This window comes from Delphinus delphis, chromosome 17 (assembly GCF_949987515.2).
Source record: "Delphinus delphis chromosome 17, mDelDel1.2, whole genome shotgun sequence".
Taxonomy (NCBI): domain Eukaryota; kingdom Metazoa; phylum Chordata; class Mammalia; order Artiodactyla; family Delphinidae; genus Delphinus; species Delphinus delphis.
The window spans coordinates 74497851-74514401 of record NC_082699.1 but is presented as its reverse complement, the minus strand read 5'-3'; the positions used below and the strand labels follow the sequence as shown (position 1 = coordinate 74514401).

Sequence of the window (16551 nt, the reverse complement as noted above, 5' to 3'; positions counted from 1 at the left end):
CTGTGTATCTATCCAAAGGATATGAAAACACTAATTCAAAAAGATATATGCACCTCTAAGTTCATTGCAGCATTATTTACAATAGCCAAGATTTGCGAACAACCTAAGTGCCCATCAATGGATAAAAGGATAATATATATTTATATATAGTGGAACACTACTCAGCCATAAAGAAAGATGAAATTTTGCTTCTCTCATGTGTGGAATATAAGCAACAACAACAAAACTAAATAAGCGAACAAACCAAACCAAACAAAAGCAAACACATAGATGCAGAGAACAGAGTAGTGGTTACCAGAAGTGAAAGGGTTAAGGAGAAGGTGAAACAGGTAAAGGGGGTTCACCATATGGTGCTTTTGATGGGAACAAAAATTTTGGTGGTGAGCATGCTGTAGCATACACAGAAGTAGAAAAATGATGTTGTACACGTGGAACTTACGCTGTAACCAGTGTCACCTCATAAAAAATAAACTTTAAATGAAAAGGATATCACGAGACAGAAACTCACAGGGCAATTATGATTTCTCTGTGTAAAGCACATAGCAGTGCTTGGCAAATAGGAAGAACTCAATTAGCTATTATTATACTATTTTGATGCCAGATAAAATTTACCCATGATACATATTGATACTTCTTGATTCTTTTTTCAAAGAATGGGATTTCTTTTAAATTCTGGAAGATAACCACCATTCAAACACTTAAATCTTTACACGTGAAATGAAGTCCCTTCCCTTTCATGGACAACCTTAGGAAGAGAGGGAAGCATTTGTTAAACTGACGAGAGATGGATGGCAAGGATTATTCCAGAACCGAAGCAGGTAAAAGCTGTTCAATAAGTTGTGACCAACAAGTTAACTGCGATGGAGAAGAAAATTGTGCAGACATGTGATTTGGGACGATTTAGGGCTAAAGCTCCTTTGAAATGTACATCCATTCTGTCCTCTAATACCTCCCGCAGGTTGATTAACTCACTAAGCTGGGTTTTATGAGAAAGCCCCTGTGATAATCTGTGGGTGAAGTCATCTTGAAAATGACAGAGTGCAGCATTAAGGGCAGTTCATCTTACCTTGTGGCTGTTTGATGTCAGTAGACTCTGATAATGTTGAAGTGTGTTATCAATGCCGTGTGAAGCCATCGGAGGCCAGTATGTATGTCTTTTCTATGAACACAATGATAACAGCAAGGATGATATCAATATTGCTCCACTAATGACTACATATGCATACTCTAATTTTATCTGCAATTTATTGTGAAATATAACTAACAGCATCTTCATTTTACAAATCAAGAAAGTAAGACTCAGAGAGCTTAAGTCACATTATGAACAATGGCAAAATCAAAATTCTAAGTCAGTCACTCTGATTCCAAAATTTCTGCATGGAATCTGCTGTAAAATAATCAAATCAAGGAAGTCTGTAAATAGATTTTCTCCATGTTACTCTTCCTTAGTCAAAAAATAATAATAGGGCTTTCCTGGTGGCACAGTGGTTAAGAATCCACCTGCCAATGCAGGGGACACGGGTTCAAGCCCTGGTCCAGGCAGATCCCACATGCCCCAGAGCAACTAAGCCCGTGCACCACAGTCACTGAGCGTGCACTCTAGAGCCCGCAAGCCACAACTACTGAAGCCCGCACGCCTAGAGCCTATACTCAGCAACAAGAGAAGCCACCGCAATGAGAAGCCTGCGCACCGCAAGGAAGAGTAGCCCCCGCTCGCCGCAACTACAGAAAAGCCCACGAAGCAACAAAGACCCAACACAGCTAAAAATAAATAAATAAAATAAATTTTAAAAAATAATAATAACTGATATTAAGCACAAGGAAAACATAGTCAACCATATTTGTAAATATTATTAAAAAATTGTTTCAATGATAAGGTGCTTCCCCTTGAAAAAATTGCTCTTGTGATTCTGGTATTTTATTGGTGTATTATTTATCTCTCCTGCACGTTTGGTTTCATAAACACTTCCCACAATGCTCATATGTCCCTAATAAAACAATGTGACACTTGCATTATGGGCTTTCCACAAATTAGTTTGACAGCCAGTAAAAATCATGTTAAGAAAAAGAAAAAATCTCAGCATCGAAATTGTGATGGGCATTTATTTGGACATTTGAGAATAATATTTGAGCATCTGGAGTACACACCCTGATTAGAGTTTACAATTGTTTAGCCAGCTGTCTCATTTCTATTGCCACTGAGTGTTATCCAGACACATATCTTAATCATTCATGAGCTTCATGGAAACATTCCAAGAGGAACAACTAACGGGCCACCGCTCTTGCCTGGATACTGTCAGATAAGATGTAGAGTCCTCGAATGTCGGAGATGAAAGAAACTTAAGTGATAATTTGTCCAACTACATCCTTTTACAAATGAATAAACTAGAGCCCGGAGAGAGGATGCAATCACTGTATTAGTCAGGATAAGGCAAGGTTATACTGCAGCAACAAGCAATCTCACATTACGGTACTTTAAAAAAGAGGGGAGTTATTTCTCTCTTAGGCTACATGACCCAAACCCTAGTCGGCCAGGCATATAGGCCATAAGAGGCTCTCCTCCCACATGGGCTTACATTGTCATCACAGAGGACTAGCACAATGCAAATTGTACCCAAGGTCTTAGACTTCCTTCCATGAAGCAAAGCTCTTCACTTTTGCTTCATTTTGTTGGCTGAAATTAGTCACATGTTTAACTTCAAAGGAGAAGGGATGTGTAATCCTACTAAGTACTCAGAGGATAAAGTCAGGTATATGTTTGAGTTGCAATAAATGTCATAATCCCCATTAACCATAGCCACACTTACAATGTGACATTAGTGTAGAATTCAATGAAAGGCGTGATTCCAGCAGAGGTTAAAACCAAGAAAGAGGGACGTCCCTGTCAGTCCAGTGGTTAAGACTCTGCTCTCCCAATGCAGCGGACCTGGGTTCAAGCCCTGGTCGGAGAACTAAGATCCCACATGCCGTGTGGTGCGGCCAAAAAATTAAAAACAAAAAACAAAAATAAAACAAGAAAGAGATGCTTTGGCAGACCTAGAAGGGCAGTGACAGAAGGAAACCTGACATGCTGTTCTAATAATCTCTCCATTTGGGGCCAAGGACTCTTTGGATAGTTTGGTACATCTGGATAGCTCAGGAAACATATGTCCAGCTCTGACCCTACAGATGGAGAAAACCACGTTGGAAGGAAAATAACACCAAGGTAAGTGGATGCTGGGGACTAATCAAACTCTTCTGTAGGTTCAGGAGACACTGGCAAAGGGAGAACCCAAATTAGGGTGGAAAATAGTCAAAGCTGTAACTAGAATATGTAGCAGCACTCATGACCCAAACTAAAGTGCACTGAGGGTAAAAAGTAAGAGAATGAAGATGGGGGGGAGAGCTGGAACCAGTATAAGGAATGGGTCAAAGCCAACTTATCATACTAAGAGAGTAAATACGGAGAGAAGGAGACACATTCCCTTTCATATGGTCCTTGGTGTCTGAGAAGGGGAAGCAGCATAGAGATTGGAGGAGTCCTGAGAGTAGAATCTGGAAAGCACTAAGCTTGGCTTTAGGAGGACAGAAGAATGCTCTTAGGAAGACAATTGTTCTTTGTTTAGGAAAAGCTCACCAACAGGTATCTTTCCAAGTACAAAGTGAGAGCCGGAAGCTGATTTGATGTATATACCTAAGGAGGGGATTTTTCTGCATCACAAATTAATCGGGTCTCTGTTCTCCAAACATAGGATTTTGAAGATCCCCAGGGCAGCTAAACAAGAGGAGTACAGGCCCAGTAAGGGCTGAAGGTAAAGGGTAAAGGGTAAAAGGCTGGCACCAATAGCAGGAAGATCAGCCAGGTCATGTGGAGAAAGACAGCCAATGAGAGCTCACGGGGGCGTATGCGTCCCGGCCCAGCCTATTGCAATGTCTCACCTGTTCTACTCTGAGCCATAATCATCCTCCAACATCCTCAGCACTCAGGGAAAGGTTGTTGCATCCAATGGCTTCCTGTTAGTAATCTGGAGAGTGTAAGTCATGTGAATATTCTCCATTTGGAAAAAAAGCAAGACAGAGAGTGCACAGCAGTTTCTGAAGGCCATAGGGGAAGCAGAGGGATGGCAAAGTCAAGAAAAAGATCGTGAGAGAACCATCGGAAGGCAGGATACGAGCCCTCTTCCCGCCCTGAGAGTCCTCGGTGATGCTGGAGAAGCTGAGAGGCTTCGCCAGCAAGCAGGCTGCGGCTCGACGTGCTGTCAGAACCCTGACATCAGGGCTGGCGGGCAGTCAGGGCTGCGTGCACAGCTACACTCACACTCACAAACCTGGAGCTGAGTTTTTGTGCCCAAAGGCAGGTTCACTTTGAACTGGAGCTGGCTGAACGCAAAATCACAGGAATGCTGAGAAATGACAAGCTGGCCCTTTGAGTCAGAGAACTTGCTCTTGTAGTTTTTTCCATTCTGCTCGGGAGGGGGCCAGTAAACATCCCAGGAAAAACCCCAGGGAAGTGATTGTTTCTCCAGCGCTCGAATTACACTGCATGACGTGCTTGCTTCACTCTAACTAGCCCTGGTTTCTGCTTTGCCAGCTACCCCTTATTCCTTCCTAACCCAACAGAGGTTCTGTTCAGGGGGCTACTCCTTTGCCACCGGGTTCAAGGGGAAATGACCACATCACCCACTTGTCTGTGTAGACGGTCACTCACAAAGCCTTGAGGGTGCTGGGAAAGTCTCACGTCCTGCAAAGGAAGCGGGACCTCAGGAGGCATTAGAAATAGGAATAAGAAATCAATCAGACGCCGGGCTTCCCTGGTGGCGCAGTGGTTGAGAGTCCGCCTGCCGGTGCAGGGGACGCAGGTTCGTGCCCTGGTCCGGGAAGATCCCACATGCCGCGGAGCGGCTGGGCCCGTGAGCCATGGACGCTGAGCCTGCGCGTCCGGAGCCTGTGCTCCGCGACGGGAGACGCCACAACAGTGAGAGGCCCGCGTACCGCAAAAACAAACAAACAAAATATAAATCAATCAGACGCCAGGTGCCTCTCCCTCTCTCCCGGTCTTTCTCCCCCTCACCTTTTAATCTCTCCTCCTCATTCTTCCCCACTTCCTTACCTGCTCTGAAAACAAGCGAGGCCTCACATCCATAGCTTTACGTGGTCTTCCAGATGAAGAGCACGACAGAGTCCTACAAGGCTCCGAGACCTGGACTCCAGATTCCCTGCAGGCAGAGGCTGACTGGCCTAGTTTGGGCTACTGACTTACCTCTGGCCTGACCAGCTGTGGCCTGGGGGCCAGAGTCTAAGGGTCCCAACAGCACATTCTCAGGAGAAGGGTGAATGACACTGTCTAAAAAGGAGTGTGTGAACACTGAGAAGCAATGAGCCTTTCTAGTGTTCAATTGTGAAGAGTCCACACGTCCAGGCACCACGGCGGGCACATTCGATAAACTGTTTTCTATAAATCTCACAAGAACCAGGCAGCATAGCCATTATTAGCCCATTTTACAGACATGGAATGAGAGGTGCATCAGAGAGTCCCAGCAGAAAACAGATGGCACACTCCAGCAGGGCTCAGACAGCATCAAGGGGGGATGTTCACCCAGGAACCAACCACAGCTGGAACCAGCCACCACCCCTGGATCCAGGGTCAGGGCGAGGGCGCAGTGTTCCAGAACCTGATGGGAGCTGCAGGGGAACCATCTCTACCTGGGGGCTGTGGCCATAGGTAGAAGCACCAGCTGCTACCCAGGCTCTGGTCCAACAAGGACAGAACAGTGAGAGCAAATACTGTGGCCACTTTTACTCTCATCATCTGCTGGTGCCTCCCACCAGCAACTAGAAACTAGAAACGCTGCACAGATGATGTAGTCCACCAGGGCAGCCTCCCAGGGCACCAAGTAAGGTGAGAAGTGGAGCTATCAGGCAAATGGAGAATAACTGAACAAGGGCCTTGAGGGTCCAGGCCTTCTGGGGTTCTCATCGCTCTCGTCTCCTTTACCACTTGACCCTTTCTTGTCACCTAAACTCCAACCATATTAAATGACTTGGATTACTGATGCCTTGCTGCTCAAAGCATAGTCCACGGTCCAGCTGTATCAGCTCAGCAGGGAGCTGCAGAGTCTCAGGCTCCACCCCAGATCTACTGAATCCAAATCCACCTTGAATCAGTATCCACGGGCGATTCCTGTGCACCTGGAAGTGTGCAGGCATTACCCTAATGGACCCCGAGGGCTCTAACTCTAGGACTTCATACAGGACGACCCCCCTTATCTTTGCATGGTGTAACACATATAGCGCCATTGTTAATTTGTCCAGAAATATTTTTAAAGGGATTCCTTTCTCCAGCATGGTGGGAATGCTCATAATATAGCTGGTCTCCCCAACCTCATGGGAGGCTCGTGATTCAGGCTGACCTGGGTGCACAGATTTCAGTGTCCAGAGGTAAACTCGAGAACAGTGCTTCTAATTAACTGCAGTGGATGACTGAACACATGAGTGAGTAAGAGAATAGGAATGTGGCCCAAACAGGACCATGCAGTGTCCTTTTCTGGGGAACTGACGTGGATCCTGGCAGAGTACCCATTTGTACAAGGACCATGCAAGCCTGGATCAGCTTAGCGTATTCCACTTGCCTAAATGGGAGAAAAATTCTAGAGAAACAAACAGGAAAATAAAATGTATGTGTAAGAACAAGAGAATTGTAGACATTGTCTAGACCGGGATTCCACCCATACCTGGGCAGTCCCTTGAACCCCTCACTTGTGGCAGTCAATAACTTCTTTCTTTGTGCTTAAACTTATTCTTTTTGGTATCTCTACCTAGCAACTGAATGATGTCCAATTAATCCTTCTGGATATTTTATATTCGTATTCATCTTTCTGGAAGAGCATAAGTGTCACCTCCTCCAGGAAGCCTTTCGTGATACCTCTTCCCTAAGCAGAAAGAAGTGTCACGTCTCTTTGCCAACACAATCTTCTGGGCGTATCTCTAGCACAACATGTATCACATCATAGGACCACCACCTGCCCCAGCATCTTTCTCACTGGACTGAAGTGAGGACCAAAGGCAAGTACCACAGCTATCTTTTTCACCATTGAAATAAAAGCATGTTGAGGAGTGTCTGGCATATAATGGGCACTTAATATATTTTGTTTTATTTTGTTTTGTTTGTTTTTGCATTAGGAGCTAAAACACTTGCTCTGGAATTTTTTATTTGTTGTTTTTCTTTTAACTGTGTGTGGCATGGTGGTTTTTTTTTAATTGAAGTATAGTTGATTTACAATGTTGTGCTAATTTCTGCTGTACAGCAAAGTGACTCAGTTATACACATATATAGTCTTTTTACATTCTTTTCCATTAATATATTTTTAATTAAAAAAATCATTGGGCATAACTCTCCTACATCCTATATATATGCAGAATGTTTCTTAAGTCTTTGTGAAAATTTCAAGTTAGTAGTATTTCAGCAGAATTGGACAGATTCTCCTGGGCAGGTCCAATAAAGATAGAGGAACAATGTAATCACCCACTCTTTTCAGCTTCATTAAGTAAGGAATTGGAGGTAAACCGAGAAGGCAGACAGCACTTGGGAATTTGATACATGTCTTTTAAAGGACTTAAAAAGAACAATTAGGAAGACAGGGCTCCACAGTTAAAATGAATCTTAATTGAATCAGTCTGGAAAGAGAAGCCTGAATTAGATTTAAAGGGAAAGTTTAAGGGACTCTTCATAATTAAGTAAGTTAATTCAAAACATTCACAGTCTAATGGTTTCATCCACTCCTAGGGCTGGGTTGAGAGGAAAGAGAACAAATTAGTAAGAAGTACCTCTGTAAAATCTGTACCACGCATGTAGTTGAATCTCCTGCTGGACTAGGACCTGACATGGTGGAGAAATCAGGTGGTGGAGGCAAGATGGTGCCTCAAACTGCAGCTTGGGAGATGCACAATCAAAGGGGAATTAACAGAGGCTGCATTTCCAAAGGCAAAGTCCATGAAAGCATCCAAAGTCATGTTAACAAATCTAAATAAAGCCTGAAATGAAGAAGCAGGTTCAGTTGTCTGCCCTGGAGTACAAGGAAAACAGAAGCTTGTGTGTGGATGCACATCTAGACATACTGCCAGGTACTTGCCAGGATCAGTCCACGGAGGTTGGGGCATCAGGTAACAGGAAGATGCTAGGCCACACCAGTGTTCGCTGCAGTGCTGTTTACAACAGCCAGGACATGGGAGCAACCTAAGTATCCATCGACAGATGAATGGGTAAAGAAGATGTGGTACATATATATACAATGGAATATTACTCAGCCATTAAAAAGAATGAAATAATGCCATTTGCAGCAACATGGGTGCACCTGGAGATGATCATACTAAGTGAAGTAAGTCAGACAGAGAAAGACATATCATATGATATAGCTTATATGCAGAATCTTAAAAAAAATGGAATAAATACACTTATTTACAAAACAGAAACAGACTCACAGACTTAGAAAACAAACTTATGGTTACCAAAGGGGAAAGGGGGTGGAGTGGGGACAGGGATAGATTGGGAGTTTGGGAATAACATATATATACACTGCTATATTTAAAAAAGATAACCAGGGACTTCCCTGGTGGTGCAGTGGTTAAGAATCTGCCTGCAGGGGACACGAGTTCAAGCCCTGGTCCTGGAAGATCCCACATGCCGCGGAGCAGCTAAGCCCGTGCGCCACAACTACCGAGCCTGCGCTCTAGAGCCCGTGAGCCACAACCACTGAGCCCACGTGCCGCACCTACTGAAGCCCACGCCTAGAGCCCGTGCTCTGCAACAAGAGAAGCCACTGCAATGAGAAGCCCATGCACCGCAGCGAAGAGTAGCCCCCGCTCGCCACAACTAGAGAAAGCCTGCACACAGCAACGAAGACCCAAAACAGCCAAAATTAATTAATTAATTAATTTTTAAAAACCTTAAAAAAATAGGTAACCAATAAGGACCTATTGTATAGCGCAGGGAACTCTGCTCAATATTCTGTAATAACCTAAATGGGAAAAGAATCCGAAAAAGAATAGATACATGTATATGTATAACTGAATCACTTTGCAGTACACCTGAAACTAACACAACATTGTTAATCAACTCTACTCCAATATAAAATAAAAATCTTTAAAAAAAAAAAAAAGAAGAAGTAGTCACTAGGCATGGTGAAGAAGAGAGGACAACATGGGTTTCCCCCAAACAGAAACCATCTTGACCATCACTGTGTCTGCACAAGACAATAGCAACAAAAAGATTGTGTGCCTCCTGTGTGCATACCTTTGTTAGATGCTGGTAAATTCAGAAATTAATATGACTCCTTTAACCTCTCTCAGGTTTCAGTTTTTATTATCTACTCCCAAAGCTTACTGAAATGAGGTAGAGTATATTTAATTTTATAAGGGATTACGGACATACCAAAATGCGTGACAGACAGCCCCTGCACCGTGGATGTGCACAATCAGGTAGAGACGTAACACAGGACACCAGGATGTAAGCCTGCCGGAACAAAGTAGCATGCTACTTCTAAACAAAGTAAAGCTGCTCAAAGATGAATTCTAATCCAAGGAGTAGGATGTGACTGGGTGATCCTTTTTCAACCGGTCTGTAACAACAGGAAGCGAAACAAAGAAAAGAAACCTCTAGGTAATGGAACCAGCACAAGACTCCTGGATGGAGAGATGTATACACATCTGAGGGATATTTTTGCCAGAAGAGACATTACATTTGATTCTGTTACCACAACCACTACATACTACACGCCACTCTCTCTACTATGATAAATTCTTCACAAAACGCTTTCAGATTTATTTATAATTTTATTTTATTATTTTTATACAGCAGGTTCTTATTAGTCATCCATTTTATACACATCAGTGTATACATGTCAATCCCAATCTCCCAGTTCATCCCACCACCAGCCCCCCCACTGCCGCTCTCCCCGCTTGGTGTCCATACGTTTGTTCTCTACATCTGTGTCTCTATTTCTGCCTTGCAAACCGCTTCATCTGTACCACTTTTCTAGGTTCCACATATATGCGTTAATATACGATATTTGTTTTTCTCTTTCTGACTTCCTTCACTCTGTACGACAATCTCTAGGTCCATCCACGTCTCTACAAATGACCCAATTTTGTTCCTCTTTATGGCTGAGTAATATTCCATTGTATATATGTGCCACATCTTCTTTATCCATTCGTCTGTTGATGGACATTTAGGTTGCTTCCATGACCTGGCTATTGTAAATAGTGCTGTAATGAACATTAGGGTGCATGTGTCTTTTTTGAATTATGGTTTTCTCTGGGTAGATACCCAGTAATGGGATTGCTGGGTCATATGGTAATTCTATTTTTAGTTTTTTAAGGAACCTCAGTACTGTTCTTCATAGTGGCTGTATCAATTTACATTCCCACCAACAGTGCAAGAGGGTTCCGTTTTCTCCACACCCTCTCCTGAGAGAGTGGCATGGACATATATACACTACCAAATGTAAAATAGATAGCTAGTGGGAAGCAGCCACATAGCACAGGGAGATCAGCTCGGTGCTTTGTGACCACCTAGAGGGATGGGATAGAGAGGGTGGGAGGGAGACGCAAGAGGGAGGAGATATGCAGATATATGTATAGGTACAGCTGATTCACTTTGTTATAAAGCAGAAACTAACACACCACTGTAAAGCAATTATACTCCAATAAAGATGTTAAAAAAAAAAGATCTTGCTGTGATTTATGTCAAAGAGTGTTCTTCTTATGTTTTCCTCTAAGAGTGTTATAGTGTCTGGTCTTACATTTAGGTCTTTAATCCATTTTGAGTTTATTTTTGTGTATGGTGTTAGGGAGTGTTCTAGCTTCATTCTTTTACATGTAGCTGTCCAGTTTTCCCAGCACCACTTATTGAAGAGACTGTCTTTTCTCCATTGTGTATCCTTGCTTCCTTTGTCATAGATTAGTTGATTGGATAACTTATTTTATATTATTATCCTCTTTACAATCCTGTGAGAGGGTAAAACAAGGGATTTGATTCTCCTTTTACATGTGAGGAAGCTGAGGCTTAGGAAAATGAGGCAAAAATGGCAGAGTCAAAGCTGGAAGCTTTCTACCCCCAAGTCTGATGCTTTTCGGTGTTCTACCAACCAGAAAAAAAAGGGGCAATAATGAAAGAGCAGGCCATAAGAGTAATCATAACCACATCTTTACTGTTTCTCTAAAGAGTTTAGAATATAGCATGTAGATAGTTAATAATCAATATTTCATTATTATTTAAATTTTTTAAGCAGAGACTATCAAACCTAATTCTGTTGCAAATCTGCTTTTGCAAAGATAAAACAATTTGGATCAGACATTATTTTCATCCAAATGTTTACTGGTCACACGGCAATCTCCAGGAGTTCAAACCACTCCCCGCCTCCATCCTTCCTTCACCTGCCCCACCCAAGGAAGCCTGAGATGTGTTGTGATGGCCAGCCTCCAAGGTGACCCTCCATCATCCCTGTGTTCATGATCTTGTATAACACCCTCCCTCTAGCTATGAGCTGGAATTGTTGACCCATTTCTAACAAATGCAACAAAGCTGAACCAGCAGGATGCTGCACCTTATCAGGTTTTAAAGATAGTGGCTTCTAGCTTAGGCACTTTCACTCTTTGAAATCTCTTCCTCTGCCATGCTATGTGGGCGTCCCGTGAAGAGGCCCACAGGGTAAGAGATCAAGGTCTGCAAACAGCCACGTATGTGAGCTTGGAAGTGAGTGCTCTTCTCTAAATCAGGACTTCACAGGAGACCACATTGCTTGACAGCTTGACTGAAACCTCATGAAAGGCTTTGAGCCAGAGGCACTCAGTGAAGTTATGCCTTGACCCACATTACACGTGAGATCATACATGCTTGTTGTTTGAAGCTGATAAGTCTGGGGGCAATTTGTTGTACAGCAATAGATAACTCATACAAAATTTGAAGACTGCAAGGAACCTTCAAGAATATATAAGTTGACCTTCCTAAGGTACTGGAGTTTTTAATGACCTGTATTTGTTTTGTTCGTTTGTTTGTTTTTTCTGAAAAGGACAAGGAGCCTTATGAAAAGAGTAAGATTCAGCAGGGTTAAGGCAGGACTCAGAGATTTTCATTTTCAGAGGGCTGCGTGGGTGATTTTGAAGTTAACCAAAGTTTGAAACCCACAGACTCAACGGAAATGTCCTAGCCTTTGGGAGAGTGAGAGCTGGGTTCAATCCTAGCTCCATCATATACTGGATGTAGGATGTAAAACATGTTACTTACGTTGTCAGACAGAAGCCTCATTCCCCAAATATAGAAATGGGAAGAATTCTATCACCCTCTCAAAGTTACTGGCAGGATCTATTAAAATAAGGGAGCTAAAAGGACTGGCGTGTGGCACGCAGTAAGGACTCAACAAAATTTCATTTTCTCCCTGGCCAGTTGGGTTTGCCCTCAGACCAGGACTGCATATGTGTGATGGTTATTTTTATTGTGTCTACTTGACTGGGTTAAGTGATGCCCAGGTACCTGGTAAGGCATTATTTCTGGGTTTGTGTGTGAGGGTGTTTCCAGAAAAGATTAGCATTTGAATTGGTGAACTGAGTAAAGCAGAAGATCCTCCCCTGTGTGGGTGGGCATCATTCAATCCTTTGAGGGGGCAAATAGAACAAAAAGGCAGAGCAAGGGCAAACCATTCTCTCTCTGTGCTTGGGGTGAGCCATCCATCTTCTCCTGCCCTCAGGCATCAACATCGGTACTCCTGGTCCTTGGGTTTACTGACTCAGAGTGGCACTTAAACCACTAGCCCCAATTCTTGGCTTTCAGACTCGAACTGAATTGTACCACCAGGTTTCCACCTTCTCCAGCATGCAGATGGCAGATGGTGGGACTTCTTGACCTCCAAAACCCCATGAGCCAGTTTCTACAACAAATCTCCTCTTAAAACTATCTGTATCTATCTATCAATCATCTATCTATCTATATATCTATCTATCATCTACCTATCTGTCTCCTATTGGTTCTGTCTCTCTGAAGAACCCTGATTAATACGATATGTTAATACTTACAAGGGCAACACTACTAGAGCAGAGAGCCTGGAGGAATGTAAGATTACTGTTGTCTCCCTCAAGGACTGAAAGAGCCTATCACCTGGTATTTTTCTCTTTTAGATCAAAAAGTAGAGAGTGGGGACTTCCCTGGTGGCACAGTGGTTAAGAATCCGCCTGCCAATGCAGGGGAGCCCTGGTCTGGGTTCGAGCCCTGGTCCGGGAAGATCCCACATGTGGTGGAGCAACAAAGTCCGTGAGCCACAACTACTGAGCCTGCGCTCTACAGCCCGTGAGCCACAACTACTGAAGCCCCTGCGCCTAGAGCCTGTGCTCCGCAACAAGAGAAGCCACTGCAACGAAGAGTAGTCCCCACTCGCAGCAACTACAGAAAGCCCATGCGCAGCAACGGAGACCCAACGCAGCCAAAATAAAAAGATAAATAAATTTATATATTTTTTAAAAGTCGGGAGTGATGGGAAAAATGATTGAGCCAAGAGTAACTACCCACACCTCTCAATCCTCAGAAAGAATGTTATTACTGAGAATAAGAAAGCATTTTTTTCCCAGTGGAGTAACTGAGAGATGCAAGATGTGTGTGTGTGCGTGTGTGTATACACACATCTATGCACACACATGCACATATATATGCGTGCGTGCACTTATGAATATTCACACACATGTACCTGTGTACACTTGTAAACATACAGGCTTACGCACGCGTGTACGCATATATGTACGCACACTGTGTGTGTGCATATGTATACACACACCTGTATCTGTATATGTACATATACATTTGGCCCTGAAACCAAGCTAGAGAGTGAGTGTGTCGCATCGCGTAAGGATGCATGTTTTTTCCTTCAAACACACAGAAGCTACCTGCCTAGTGAGCTGTCTGCATGGATTTATCACCCTGGTACCAGGGCACCAACAAGTTGTAACAGACATTGTGGAATAATAGTCAGACAAAGACAAATGGCACCTGAGAGCTCCTACACCACATGGCACCACGCACCCCGAGTAAAAGCGTTTTGTCCTTGCATCTCACAGTGGGCGGCTTCTCCCTCCCTGCTCGGCTCTCAGGGACCCTCCCTGCCAGCACACTGCCCTATATTGTTCGTGCCTCCTTGCTATTTATTCCTTTTTGTTGCAGCTAATTCCACTCAAGTGCCATGTGACCTTCGGTTTTCCTCCACTTGGGGGCGTGCAAGTAACAAAAAGAGGTTACCGAAGACCAAAGGTGCCAGCCTGCTTGGAGAGGGTAGGAATTGGCTGAATCCCAAATCTGGTTTTTAACTCTCTTAAAGACATGCCTCCATTCTGGCCTGTTCTCTACTCTTTTTTTTTTTTTTGGCCGTGCCACGTGGCACGTGGGATCTTAGTTCCCCAACCAGGGATTGAACCCGTGCCCCCTGCAATGGAAGCCTGGAGTCCTAACCACTGGACCACCAGGGAAGTCCCTGCTCTCTACTCTTGACCACATGAATGATCTTGAACACGTCTTTTAAACTCTTGTACATCCAAATTCATTGGGTTATCAAGGAGATTAAAGGAGAACATCCATGTAAAACGCTGGTACATGGTAAGAACTCTTTAAATGTTAACTCATTGTTGCAGTTTTTATTTTATTTTATATGTACCTCCATGGGGTTACTGAAGCAACTGAATGAGGTAATCTATGCATTGTAACTACTATGGGACTGCACACGTTGTAGAAGCTCAATAAAAGCTATTTCTATTTCTTTCCCTTCCTTTCCCTTATCTTCTGATATCTTCCAAAAAGTAGAAAGATATGTCAATGATAGATAGATGAAAAGAAGTGTCTGGTCCAGGAAACCATTACCAGCCACTTTAAAACATTCCAGAAAGGTACTGGCTACTGTAGCAACCCTAAGACAGTCTTTAAATTCTTCAGAGGGGCCCTGGCTGTGCCCAGTTCTTCCTGACATTTTCTGAGACTCCCAGTTTCCTCCACATCCAAAAATATTACCCAAATTTTCATTCTGAGAATAAAAACCAAAGAAGAAAAAAAAAAGCAAAAAAGAAACCAAAAAAGAAAAGTAGGGACTAGAATCTGCTCCAGAGTTTCTCATATCTCAATCTTACTTGGAACAAAGTGTGCTGGGATTATGGAGATTCTGAATTCAGTCAACGAGTTTTATTGTGACAAAGATCAGTACCTCTCTGACAAAAAATTGTGTTTCTGGTCCATGCTGTAGAGGTGTTTCTGGGACATAGCTTCCACTGCAGGGAGGAGCTTGTCTTTGAGGTCTGGCCAATAGTGGGAGCAATTTATATCTCGTCTTGGCCTGACCCCACTCAACACCCTTCTGGCTGATCCTCTTTTCTCCCACGTCCTCATTCGTCTGCCAGATGAATGTTGTTAATCAATGTAAACTTGAAAACCAAAAACTGTTATGAGGTTGGATCCTCCACTGGTCTGGGTTTCAGAATTAATCCATGGAACAAGCTACCCTCGCCACTATCACCCATCAAAGTGCCCATTGGCCAAAGTTGGTCTTACGAATGACATCCCTTGGAATTTGCTGGAAGTGTTCAGAAAGAGACACTTTCCAGCTATTCAACTGTAGATGCAGACTGAAATCAGTTTATGGCCATCTCTCTACTATGTTAGACCAGCTTGCCCAAGAGCAAAGCCAAGGCAGAGGAAATCAGGACTGGCTAGAAGAAGAACAGCGGCGGCCACTCCATAATGGATCTTTCAGATACATAAGCCATTTTTTCCATTCAACAGTTTGAGCTATTTCTATCATAGGCAATCTAGAGACTCCTGGTGAATATAATCCTACCTACATATTATGTTTATTCAGAAATCCTTATAACATGATTTCTTGTCTTGCAATATGTCAGAGTTGCAACACAGTAAAATGGAAAAAACACATTTTTTATTCATTGTTTAATAGCTGTGTGACCATGGATATATTACCTAATGTTGTTAAGCTCAAGTGTCCCATTATTAGATGTGTGGATAAAAATATAATGATGTACAAGTTTGCTGGGATGAAGAAATGAGATTGCTGGATTCAAGTTCTGACATATGGTGGATTGAGTTAATACTGTAACATAGATGCCACTCTTGTATCTTACTTAGAAATAAGGGATAAAATTAATTCTTTAAAGATTAAATATGTAGCCGCAGGGGAAGATGGCGGAAGAGTAAGACGCGGAGATCACCTTCCTCCCCACAGATACACCAGAAATACATCTACGCGTGGAACAACTCCTACAGAACACCTACTGAACGCTGGCAGAAGACCTCAGACCTCCCAAAAGGCAAGAAACCCCCCACGTACCTGCGTAGGGCAAAAGAAAAAAGAAAAAACAGACAAAAGGATAGGGACGGGACCTGCACCAGTGGGAGGGAGCCGTGAAGGAGGAAAAGTTTCCACACACCAGAAGCCCCTTCGCGGGCGGAGACGGCTGATGGCGGAGGGGGGAAGCTTCGGAGCCGCGGAGGAGAGCACAGCAACACGGGTGCGGAGGACAAACGGGAGAGATTCCCGC

General features: G+C 43.4%; 1 long non-coding RNA gene across 1 annotated transcript in view; it reads right to left on the bottom strand.

Moving 5' to 3' along the window:
• Window positions 1–1066: 1066 nt before the first annotated feature.
• LOC132440393 (uncharacterized) overlaps window positions 1067–16551 on the bottom strand; it is a 34120-nt gene continuing 18635 nt past the window's right edge. The window contains exon 3 of the long non-coding RNA XR_009522565.1: window positions 1067–1159. This is a non-coding gene — a long non-coding RNA (uncharacterized lncRNA). The remainder of the gene's footprint in view (window positions 1160–16551) is intronic.